Source organism: Astyanax mexicanus, chromosome 23, assembly GCF_023375975.1.
Source record: "Astyanax mexicanus isolate ESR-SI-001 chromosome 23, AstMex3_surface, whole genome shotgun sequence".
Taxonomy (NCBI): Eukaryota; Metazoa; Chordata; class Actinopteri; order Characiformes; family Acestrorhamphidae; genus Astyanax; species Astyanax mexicanus.
Window position 1 is genome coordinate 4,103,784 of NC_064430.1, and position 12,434 is coordinate 4,116,217.

The 12,434-nt window shown below is 36.4% G+C and overlaps 1 protein-coding gene across 7 annotated transcripts in view; it reads right to left on the reverse strand.

The window, feature by feature from the left end:
• znf536 (zinc finger protein 536) overlaps positions 1 to 12,434 on the reverse strand; it is a 429,900-nt gene that overhangs the window by 237,139 nt on the left and 180,327 nt on the right. Inside the window, exon 1 of one of the 7 annotated variants that reach the window (XM_022665274.2) lies at positions 2,569 to 2,957. The exons of the other annotated variants lie outside the window; for them this stretch is intronic. The gene's annotated coding sequence lies outside the window, so the exon portion shown is untranslated. Of the gene's footprint in view, positions 1 to 2,568; positions 2,958 to 12,434 lie in introns of those variants that run through there. 7 annotated transcript variants of the gene reach the window in all.

Below are 12,434 nucleotides of genomic sequence, written 5' to 3' on the forward strand. Positions count from 1 at the left end.
CATATCTAAGCTTATGTTACAGCTTTTATGGCCTAGATGTGCCAAGCTAAAACAGGATTCGTTGTAATGTATGAGTAAGATACAGAGGAAAAAAAGAAGGTCTGTAAAACCTCAAATAAGGCAAAGAAAACTAGTCCATATTCATTTAGAAACAACAGTAGTTGTGTTTTAACTCTGAAGAGTTCAGAAATCAATAATTGGTGAAATAACCCTGGTTTGATTTTAATCACTGTTTTTTTTCATGCATCTTGGCATCATGTTCTCCTCCACCAGTCTTACACACTGCTTTTTTTTATAACTTTATGCCTTTACTAATGGTGCATAAATTCAATTCAAACAGTTCCTCTTGATTACTTTTTTAAAACACTGAAAAGAATGGAAATAAACATAATGAACTAAAACAGAGGCCTATAGCACTGCAGAAAGATACAGGAAATACAGTTATAAGCAACAAAAACATTAGTAATAAAATAAAAAAAATAGAAAAAATAGAAAAAACAGCAAGGCTTATAATACTTAAAAGGATGCATCACTCACTATCACATTATATACAAGCAGGATATAGAACAAAATTGGAAAAAATCAGGAAAAAAAAACTGTAAAAAAAAACAGTATCATATTGAATATTTTATGTGAAAAATAAAGAAGTAAAAATCAAGACCAATCTCTTTCAATTTATCTATGCTCTATCAAGCATTTTGTATAATATACAGTAAATATATAATATAACGTTCCATATAAGGTTCCATGTTCTAGGTTCTAGACCCCATAGCTCGACCCTGGACTCCAGAATTGGCTAGCTGCATCTCTGAAGCCAAAACTATGCTTAGTTCTCTTGTATGAGTACGATATGGGGGGAAAAATTTAAATAATCAACAAATCTTAAAAAATCAATACAAAAATAAACTGGAAAAACAAAGCCTATAATATTCAAAGAGAAGCAACACTCAATATAAATATCTGATATGAGCAGGATACAGACAAAAAATGAAAATAATTAAAAAATCTATAAACCTTTAACCAGAAAAGCCTATAATACTCAATGTGAGAAGCATCAGTCACTATGGCATGCATATTTTCTACAGTATAATATGATATAAATCATTGTAATAATTTCTATTGTAGCTACTGGATCATCTACATGGACAAATGCCATTGAGTTGTTGCCCCCACCACCAGCACTAGCAGAAGCACCTCCTAGGCCCGACAGTAGATACAACAGCGGAAGCGGTTCCTTGTTCTAGGTTCTAGACCCCCTAGCTAGACCCAGGACTCCAGCATTGGCTGGCGACATCTCTGAAAACAGTATGAGTAAGATACGGTGGAAAAAAATGAAAAAGAGATGCATCACTCAGTATCAATATCTTATATGAGCAGGATATGGGGAAAAAAATGGAAAAAAAGTGAAAAATAAAGACAGACAATTCTATAATACTCAATGCAAGAAGCATCACTCATCATGGCATGATTACCTACATCTTGCACATGCATATTTTTATTTTAAATATAATATAAATATATAATATAAGGCAAATCATCAAGTACAAGTATCTATCTATCTGTATCTACTGTGCATGTCCTTTTTTTTTCTATAAACGCTACTGGCTCATCTACATTTACGAATGCCATTAAGAGGTTGACCCCACCACCACCAACACCACCAGTAAAAGCCGTAGCACCACCTATGCCTGATGGTAGATACAACGGCGGAAGCGGTTCCTGGTTCTAGGTTCAAGATGCCCTAGCTAGATCCCAGACCTGGGACTCCAGCATTAGCTGGCGACATCTCTAAAGCCAAAACTACACTTAGTTCTCTTGTTTTAAGAAGATACAGGGTCAAAAACAAGACCTATGATATTCAAAAAGACGTATCAATCAATATCAATATCTTATACGAGCACCTCGTATTACCTACATCTTGCACATACAATTTTTTTTCTTAAGTATAATATGAATATATAATATTATAAAGCAAATCACGTACATGTATCTATCTGTATATATATAAATATATGTATAAATATATATTTTTTCTATTACAGCAACTGGCTCACCTATATGGGCGAATGCCATTGAGTTGTTGCCCCCCCCAACACCAGCAGCAGCCGCAGCACCATCTAGGCCCGACAGTAAATACAACGGCAGAAGTTCTAGGTTCTAGACCCCCAGATCCCCGTGCTAGACTCCAGTATTAGCTGGCGAAATCTCTGAAGACAAAACTATGCTTAGTTCTCTTGTATTAAGAAGATACAGATGATAGATGATACAGATGATATTCAAAAAGACGTATCAATCAATATCAATATCTTATACGAGCATATACAGGCAAAAAATAGAAATAAATGAAAAATAAACAGAGAAAAAAACCTATAATACTCAAAGTAAGAAGCATCACTCACTATGGCACGATTACCTACATCTTGCACATGCATATATATATATATTTTTTTTTTAAGTATAATATGAATATTTTATCAAAAGCAAAGCAAATCTATCCTGTATCTACTGTGCATATAGATATACAAGTTCATGATTTTTTTTTTCTTTCTACTGTAGCTACTGGCTCACCTTTATGGACGAATGCCATTGAGTGGTTGCCCCCCACCACCACTCCCACCACCACCAGCAGCAGCACCAGCACACCCACCACCACCACCAGCGGAAGAAGCTGTTCCTCTAGCTGTTCTAGACCCTCTGACTCACTGGACCCAGACTCCTGGTGAAGCCGGCGGCGCCTCTGAAGCCTCTACCTCCAGACACTTCCTCACATAGTGCACTCTACCTACCCCACATAGTGTAAGAGCAGCCGCATGCTCTAATTAACGCTAGCTGTGTCACTGAGCCTCAAGAAAGCCACCGAGACTTCCTCTGTTGTTGCGTTCTCACACGGGAGCCATGTGGCATGCATCTCTACAGTCTGTGGTTAATACGCAAGCCTTTCAAGCAACACGGCAAAACAACCGGATTCATGTCTTTCTTATCTTTGCTTAACTTTCTATCTCTTGCACTGCAAAAACAGTGTCTGCAGCCCTTTCTCACCTTCATTAGAAGCTAAAGAAACACCGAGAAGTGCTGCGGTGCAGTGTATTTACAGTAGTGCAGCAGGCCCGCTTTCTGCCGGGTAAAACCGTGGATAAGGCTGCAACTCCAGTAACTGCTAGCAGATGCGTTTAATGTGCCTAGACTTACTTATATAATATCATTGTCCTTTGAGTATTATGCACGGCAGATGCCGTTTGTTTCGAGATTGTTTGCGTTTAAGAGCTTCCAAGGGCAAAGTTAGAGAACGCCAGCTCCGTGCCACTCAAAACAAAGGCCTCGTAACACCTTTCTGCTGACTGCTGGCTCCGCTGCGCTTAGCTAAGAGGCTGTGACAGCGACAATATCTAATCTGATCATGGCTTCTGATAGGATCTGCAGTAAGCATTTACAAAAGATGTGAGAATTACATTGCTTTGTCTCACAAGGTGAAGAAGCGCCACCCTAAACTCTTAAACTTACTCACTTAATGGCCAACCTTCAACACTACACAAAAATATACAGAAGTACAGTCGATTCATGGTGTTGTAGGTCAACCAATCAAAATCAAGAGTCAATTATTCATTGTATTTTTAGTTTTCTATAATTCCAAGTTTCGTAAAATCAAGCATTTTATAAAGCGTTTGTCTAAAGCAACATTGTCTACAAGATTTCACATTCCTAAGATCAGGATTGATTGATTGGATGATTACCACCTTTACCTTATTCCTCAACTCATTCCCTAACTCATTCCCAAACTTTTTCCCCTACTCATTTTTCAGCTCATCTTCCAACTCATCCTCCAACTCATTCCTCAACTCATTCCTCAGCTCATTCTCTAACTTGTCCCCAACTTATCCATCAACTCATCCTTCAACTCTTCCTCCAACTCATCCTCTAACGCATCCTTCAATTCATTCTTCAACTCATCTCCTAACTCATCCTTAAACCCATTCCCCAACTCAACCTTCAACTCAGTTCCAAATTCATTAACCAAGTCATTCTTTAACTCATTCCCCAACTCATCCTCCAACTCTTCCTTTAGCTCATTCCCAAATCATTTTTAAATTCATTCCCCAACTCATCCCCCAATTCATCCACCCCTTCATCCTTTAACTTATCCTTTTACTCATTCCCCAACTCATCCCATTCCAAAGTATTGGGAAAAGTATTGGAAACCATCGTCCCAGTGAACACATAATACCTGGAAATATTGAAAATGGTGCCAATAGGTTCAATTTAAGAGTTAGTTTGGTCTAACATTATAATAAGTGTCTATAATAAATGTAATTAAATGTAATTATTCTCCATGTTGTTTTCTTTCTTTAAAATTATTTTTCTGGATCTTTATCTTTATTTTTTTTATCTTTCATTCCAACTTGTAATAATTCTTGCAATCTTAACAGAATTATTATTTGAGTGATGCTGCATATTGTCTTTTTAATGTCTTTAGCTTGCTTATTTTCCTCTGTTGTTCTTATTAATGGTAATTTCAATCTCTAGAGTACAAAGAAAATCCGTGTAAACAATATGTACTTAATGTAATGTCAAAATGAAAAAAAGATAGCTTGATAACCTCTCGACAGTTAATAGTCAAGCTTTGTATGATTTGTGTGCATTTGCACATCTGTGTTGACAATGACTGCAACTTAAAGTAGCTAAAAGCATTAATTTATACTTACTTAAACAAAAAACAAAGATTTTTCAGATTTTTCAGAATTTTTGAATTTGCTGCATTTCTTAGCAGTACATTTGCATACTTTTACATCAAATTAACATATTTACGTTCCATTATTCGTAGCGTATGGGAATAACTGATTACTGTAAACAAGATTCAAAGACAAAATAATAAGGATAGTGCCAGTCAGCTGCTTTGTTATGTTTGCTATGTTTGGATTCTATAGATCAAAAATGCATTGACTAATTACTGTGCGGCGCGTCATTAATGAATTATGAAGGAGGTCATTGTTATTAATAAATCAATCATTATTTACTCTGAGAGCATAAAGTCAGCCATAGTTCCACCAGATCATTAACCACTAAAAATGAAAAAGAAAAAAGAAAGGAGCCGCAGTGCACGGACGAACGCGGTTGCCATATGTTGCATATTTAACCTTTTGTGGCATGGTGGTCACTGTTTCACTAGTTTTTTTATGTTCATTTTTCCTCTTTTCTCAGTTTGCAATTGTGTTCTGATAGTTTTCTAGGAACATTCCTTTTCTAGGAATGTAGCACACATGAACTGTGCACTGTGCAGCTTGATTTAGGGTGTGTTAGTGTGTCTTTGCAATTGTAACGACAGGAAAAGTATGCCTTGCATTCTCTTAAATTAATCATGGGTCCGTTTTGGGCAGAACATGCAACAGGTTTTACCAATCAGCTGGTCACTTGCCATTCACTTAAATGAGGTTGGAGGTCATAATTATGACTTGACATGCGTTAGGGTAGAAATGGACGCCATAAGGAAAATCATTTTGTTTATACTTTTGGTCTATTATCATAAAAAAACAGGAAGTTTATTTTGCCCAACTTTAAGAGAATAAAGTGAATAAGACACAAATTAGGTGAGTGATGTTTTTATCCCATTAGAATCATGAATCATGCTAGACTTTTTTACGTTTTTTCACAAATTGCTAGTGATTTTGTTAGTCAGCTTATAACAACCTGCAATTGTTTGTTGTAGACAAATTACAATTAACTGAGATATCTAAAAATCAGATTTTCCCACTGGTAAAGACGAGTTTGTGGTGATGTTCATGTGCTCCCATCTTGTAAACACTTGTATATTATTATGGCATAGCTACCAAGACAGAAAGATAAGTAAGAGACGTATTCACAAGCACTGTTGCTATTTAAACAAAGGCTATTTAAAGGGGAAAAGGGAAATATACTGTTTGCAATGTTATGGGCCCATAGTGTACGACAGGGGTTGGCAATTCATTTCTTTTGACATTTTCCAAGCTATTATGTGGCGGGCCACAAAAACAAAAAAAAACAAAGATGGGATGGATTGCTACAGCAGACTATTAGCTCTCCAGCCCAGAGAGTTGTTGAACCCAATTGCAGAACAGTTCATCTCAAAACAGGTAAATCCAAGAAGAAAGGAACAAAATAAAAATAATAAATAAACACACTGCTCCTCACACACAGAATCGAACCAGTGTTGGCAGAGTTGCGGTCCAATACACTATTGCTGCCCCGGGTAGTGAATTGGGACGCGGCCGGGAAAAAAAAACGCCCTTATAAGGAGATAGGGCCCAAGAAAAACGAGAACGGGCGGAAACTAATGTCACACCCACCGCAACAAAGAGAAACAGGGGAGGAATGTAAACAAAAGCTCGCCAGAGAAACATTTTATTTTTTATTCTTTTCATTATTGTTTATTAGATTATTGTAATTATTGTTTATATATATATATATATTATTGTTATTGTTTATGGACTGAGGGCCGCCTATTGCTGACCCCTGGGGTACGATGAGTCGATAATGCACTTATTGTGAGAGGTGTATCTCCTCTCTAAATGCACACTAGTGAATTTTATTTCATTTTATATATTTTATTTTTTAATTTTTTTTCCACTTTTGGCCCGCAGGCCACATATTGCCGACCCCTGGTTTACGAAAAGTCAATAAACCTGAAAGGGTTAATGTGTTGATATGTTCATGCATGCTATGTATGTATTTGTGGATCTGCTAAATAAATCTGCACAATAGTGAAATCATGAGGCGACCATGGCTCAAATCCCACTGTTTGTGCATATCAGTGACTCAGACTTGAACTAGCCTATGTTTTCTCTTTTTCTTTCTCTCTTTCTATCATTTGCTTGCTCTCTCTCTCTCTCTCTCACCCTCTCTCTCTCTCTCTCTCTCTCTCTCTCTCTCGTGCTGTTTAGTCTATTGCAGGTGGTCTTCAGAATACTTCTAATTAATCCAATAAAACGTGCCTTGTTTTTCTTCCTCTCGATGCTCTTTGACTGAACTGGATTATTAGTGGCTGTAATGAGGCATTAAGCGAAGGTTCCCAGCACACCGACTAAAGCGAGTCGAAGGCGAACGGCTGAGAGAACAAAGCCGTTTCCAGCGCGCCTCTCTTTACAAAATGGAGGTGGCTGTTCTTATTTGTGGTTAAAAACAACAAGACAGTGTGCGACCTAATTATAGGAGCATGTTTGATGCGACCTCAAGTTAGCCTAGCGCCTCACGTGCTCGGGCTACGCTGCGCTAACAGTCACAAATATATATTTAGGTATTTGGGTTGGTTGGGTATCTGAACCTCAGTACCTTTGCTGCTTTTTGATTAACCAAGCATTAAATTCCTCATCTTTCTTTCTCTTTCTCTATCATCTCTCTTTATCTCTATTTATCTGTGTCATCTCTGACTCACAACATATGAAGTTATAGCTACATATTTTTTTTTAAATCTCACTTGAACAGTGTAGAAGAAAGTATAATATACAGTACCACATTGAAATAAGACTACCTTTATAAAGGGTTTATACATGGTTTACTACTTAGGTTGTAAACGCCTTAAAAATCATCATTAATAATCAGTTATAACACATACGTAGAAAGGGCAACAATGACCTGCTGTTTGCCAAATAGTGAACCCACAGTCATCTATATTGTTGCCCTTTCTATGTATGTGTTATAACTGATTATTAATGATTTTTAAGGCATTTACAAACTAATAAGTAACTATTAATAAACTAATTGTAAACCATTTATAAACCCTTTATAAAGGTAGTCTTATTTCAAAGTGGCATCTAATACACAGATACAACTGCTACCTGATAATCAACTAAAGATGGACTAGAACATAATATTATAGTTTAGATAGATAGATAGATAGATAGATAGATAGATAGATAGATAGATAGATAGATAGATAGATAGATAGATAGATAGATAGATAGATAGATGTAAAACATATTTCAGTTTTTATGGTGTGTTTTTTCTCTAAAACATGTTCAGTGTTCAGTTTAATATTTGGTGTATTGCTATCTTGGCAACCTAGACAGACGTCAACAGTCAGTAGTTCATTGCTATCTTGGCATTGCAGGTGCACCACATGCCCTTAAGGTGCACAAACCCAACTTTTACATCAACGATAAACAGGATACTAAATAAAATGACATTAAATAACATTACTGTTCTCAAAAATGACCTGTTCAATTTCAATTTCTGCTCAACATCATCATTCAATTAAACAGATTGTATTACAATCTCTGTAATGAAATTTTTGGGTTACATTTGGGTTAGTTTTCTTTAAGCACTAATGATTTCATCAATATTATTCTGCCTTAAAATTACATTATATTTCTGACACAATAAGAAGTTTATCATGGCACGATAATAAATAAATATATATTTCACAGCTGTAAGCCCATAAGGTCATATAACCTACTTTAAAGAACACATGAAATATACATCATTTTCATTTTTGTCGATTTTTAGTTTGCTACATAATTTGAACAGACAAATTGTCCCTTATACTGTACTAAAATTTCTTGATTAACGGACCAATAGAAACACTTCAAAATGACCTGAAATAAACTCTTTGTACATTGACTTCTATTGAAAGTTTAGAGTTTTTTTTCTCTCTCCTGTAAAGTTGCTGTTTTGGAGATACTCCTGCTTTGGAGTTGGAGTAACTGTCTCTTTCTTTTTTTACATTATGAAGGATATCTCTCTCTCTCTCTCTCTCTCTTTCTCTCTTTCTCTCTCTCTCATGTTTTTCTTCTTCTCTTCTGCTCCCTCCTCGCACACACAATATGTCATTGAGGAGGTCTTAAGAGAACATTTCAACAGGTAGTTCAGCTTTCAGCTCATCTCCACAGATCAGTATGAGCTCTGAGAGAGGAAGAAAAAAAAGAAAGAGTAAGAAAGAGAGGTAGAGAGAGAGAGTGCTCTTCTTTCTCTTTTTTTTTCTCTTTTTTTCTCAGATCCCGTGTGTCAGACTGGCTTGTTGGGATGCCAGTGGAGGGAAGATCAATGGGGGAGCACAGAATTCCCACAGTTCATTGTCCAGCTTCGCTGCATCATCATCATCATCATCATCATCATCATCATCATCTTCGTCATCATCATCTTCGGGGCCGGCCAAAAGCCTCCCTTTATGCCGGCTATTCACTGTGTTATCTTGAAGTACAGCAGATGTACTGTGTTTGTGTGTGTGTGTGTGTGTGTGTGTGTTGCATGTCATACAATGGTACTCTCAGCAGTGTGTAGGATCTCCTGCCTGTAGATTTTATATGCTGTATGTAGGGAGGAAGATTAATAACTCTGGGCATTTGTTAAGCAGACAGCACGCTGGAGAGGAGTGTTAGCGGGGGTCTCGAAATGAAGACGTGTGGGGCGCTTCGGGAAAAAAAGGTGTTTATCACACACACGCAAACACGTAATGAATACATATGTTTACTGTTTTCGCGGCTTATTATTAGAAGAACAATCACGGCTCTGCGAAATTAAATATTCCTTGACGGATGTACAAATATTCATAGCAGAACATTATAACCAATTCTTTGTTTCTATACTTATTGAAGCTTAAACACTAGTTATATACTGTAAATACAGTATATCTATATTAGAGCTGTACTATATTGAAACTATCTATAAACTATCATTGCAATTGAAATGGTTGAGAAGTCAGATAATGTCAGATAAAGTGAGATAAAAAGAAAGAGGGGTTAAAGCAGCACATTTCCTTGATTTTTGATCTTTTTAAAAAAGTAAAATTACAGCTTGAAACTCACTGCAGCGCTGCATTGAGGTGTAATAGGAGGAATAGCGGTGCTTTCGTGTCTGTGCCGGAGCTCCTCTGAGCTCAAACCAGACTCTGTAAGTTTTCCGAGGCGGCCGCGACCAACGCTTGCGAGAACTGCGACCTGCTTTCCGACCTTTAGTTCTAACAGTTCTACAAGGACTACTGGTTCATTCTTTGCAAACTAACATACAGACACTCTGGAAACAGAAGCTGGAAAGAGACCGAATATGTCTGTGAAAGCCAGAAAACGAGAAAGAGAAACTAATCCTCCTGAAACATTTATTACACTCTGCAACTGTAGAGTGTATTGCTCTCTGTGTCAGAACATTAAACTGTGTCCTACTAGCAGAGCAGATCAGGTCGTGGTCAAATCCCACCACCTCACGCATGACTGATCCACAGCACAGAACAAGCCTGGGAACAATGAGCTCAGTGTGGCGGTCCAGCCAAGGCCTTACATCACCATCATCTTCATCATCATCATCATCATCCTCATCATCATCATCCTCCCCCAAGCCTGGTACAGAAACACCCGCGGTCAGAACGGAGAAAACACTGCAGTATAAACACGACTAAAACACTTTCTGCTGGGTTTGGGTTCTTTTTTCACCACCCAGTGCTGGATTACTGCTTAATAAAACACATACTGCATCAAAATGACCCACAATCTTACTGGATCATAAGAAGAACTCCAAGTCTCCAAGTAGTTTGGATCTGATGGGCTAAATACCTAAATACTGTATATACAGTATATACAGTAGCAGTCAAAAATGAATACAAACCTTCCTATTCAATGTTTTTTTTTTTATTTATTATCTACATCATAGATTAGAAGTAGAGTTTAGATTTCTAGATTTCATATCAGGCTATCATTGCAATTGCAATGGTTGAGAAGTCAGATAATGTCAGATAAAGATATATAGAGGGCGTATTTCCGGTGTATTGCTATCTTGGCAACAGAAAACACAAGTGCTCCAGTGCTGGATTACTGCATAATATAACACAAACTGGGTCATCTCATTGGTTTATAAGAAGAACTCTAACTAAGTAGTTTGGATCAGATACTCTAAATACCTAAATACAGTATATATAATATATACAGTCAAAAATGAAGACAAAACTTCTCATTCAATGTTTTTAAATGTATTATATACATTGTAGATTAAAAGTATTTTATTTTAGTAATTTGTCTTATTTATTTATTATTCCTGTTGAAAAAAAAAAGTATTTTTTAATTAATTTTAATTGTACCTAAAACATATTGGGAAATGTCTAAGTATGCTGTAAATATACTAACAGATGTATGTACTTACTTAAAATATATTAAATGTACATTAATATTATGCTTTCGTCAAATGTTTGAAAGTAAAACTTGAAACTTTGATCATACTTTTTTTTTTAAAAGTACAAAAAAGTGTATTTTTTAAATTATATTCCAGGTGACTCTCCCTCATGAAGACACTGAGATTGAAATATTAAGAGTGGGCAGATCTGTTCTCAAAGTAGAATCTAAAGTATAAAATATATTCTGGTTTGTTTAACACTTTTACTTTTTGCAATGTAAAAAAAAAAATCATAAAAAGAAAGAAAACACATTGAATGAGAAGAGGTGTATCTAAAATTTTTTAGTGGATTATATTGTAAGAAGGCTGTTTGCAGAAGAAGACCTGAGAAACACAGTCGTTATTAGACTTAAACCTTACACTCAAGATAGCCAGTGGTCAGACTTAAAATGGGACCCAAAGCTACATAACTAAAAGCAGCTCAACATATAGGTTAAGCTCACCACAAAGAAAACGACTCTTGCTAAAGGCTGAAACTGGGTGAGTTCCTATACTTAGAACCAGAGTGTCTTAAATGCCTCCAGAGCCTGCAGGGGTCTAAAACTGAAGCTAAGAAACGACAGTTTATACCTACATGGTACCTACTAGGGATATACTGAATATCTGACGACCAAAAATAGCAAAAAAAAAAACAACACTTTTTATAAATTTATTTTACAGTTTCTTTTAACAGTGGAGGCACTTCACTGTATTCAAAGATCACAAACAGGTCCAAAAAAAGACATCAGGGCTCAATTAAAGCTAACAACTAGGTCCATGTGAAGATTAAGCTCACACAAGGTCACACACAGTCTGTCATCAACTATCAGCGAGCAATCCAGCTCAGAAAACACTCCAGAAAAACCTTCAGCCAAGCCAGGACTGTTTCTGTGCCTCTTCACAATCACATCGCGATCTTAACACAGATGTTAGCCGTTGCAGCTAAACTTGACAGCTAATGTGTCTGCATACCTCATTTCAAATTAAAAGTCCCCGTGCAGAATTTTGAGATAGAAAGTCATGATGTTTCATAAAAAAAGTTAAAGCAGTGGTGGCAATAATTTGCATCACTGCAAAATCTGTTTATTGTGACATGCTCAAAAATATCTTTAAATGTGCTTTTTTAGTTATTATTGAAAAATTATAAAAAGAAGTCTTCTAGTCCCTTTTGTTTGGCCTGTCTGAGATGGCAGGAAGAGGACAATGAGCGCAGATGCAAATGCAATTTTTATGTACATAAAAAACAACAAATATACACTAAACACAACTAAACACAGACACAAAAGGGCTATATATACGCACGGAACAAGAAAGGAAACACCTAGGTACAG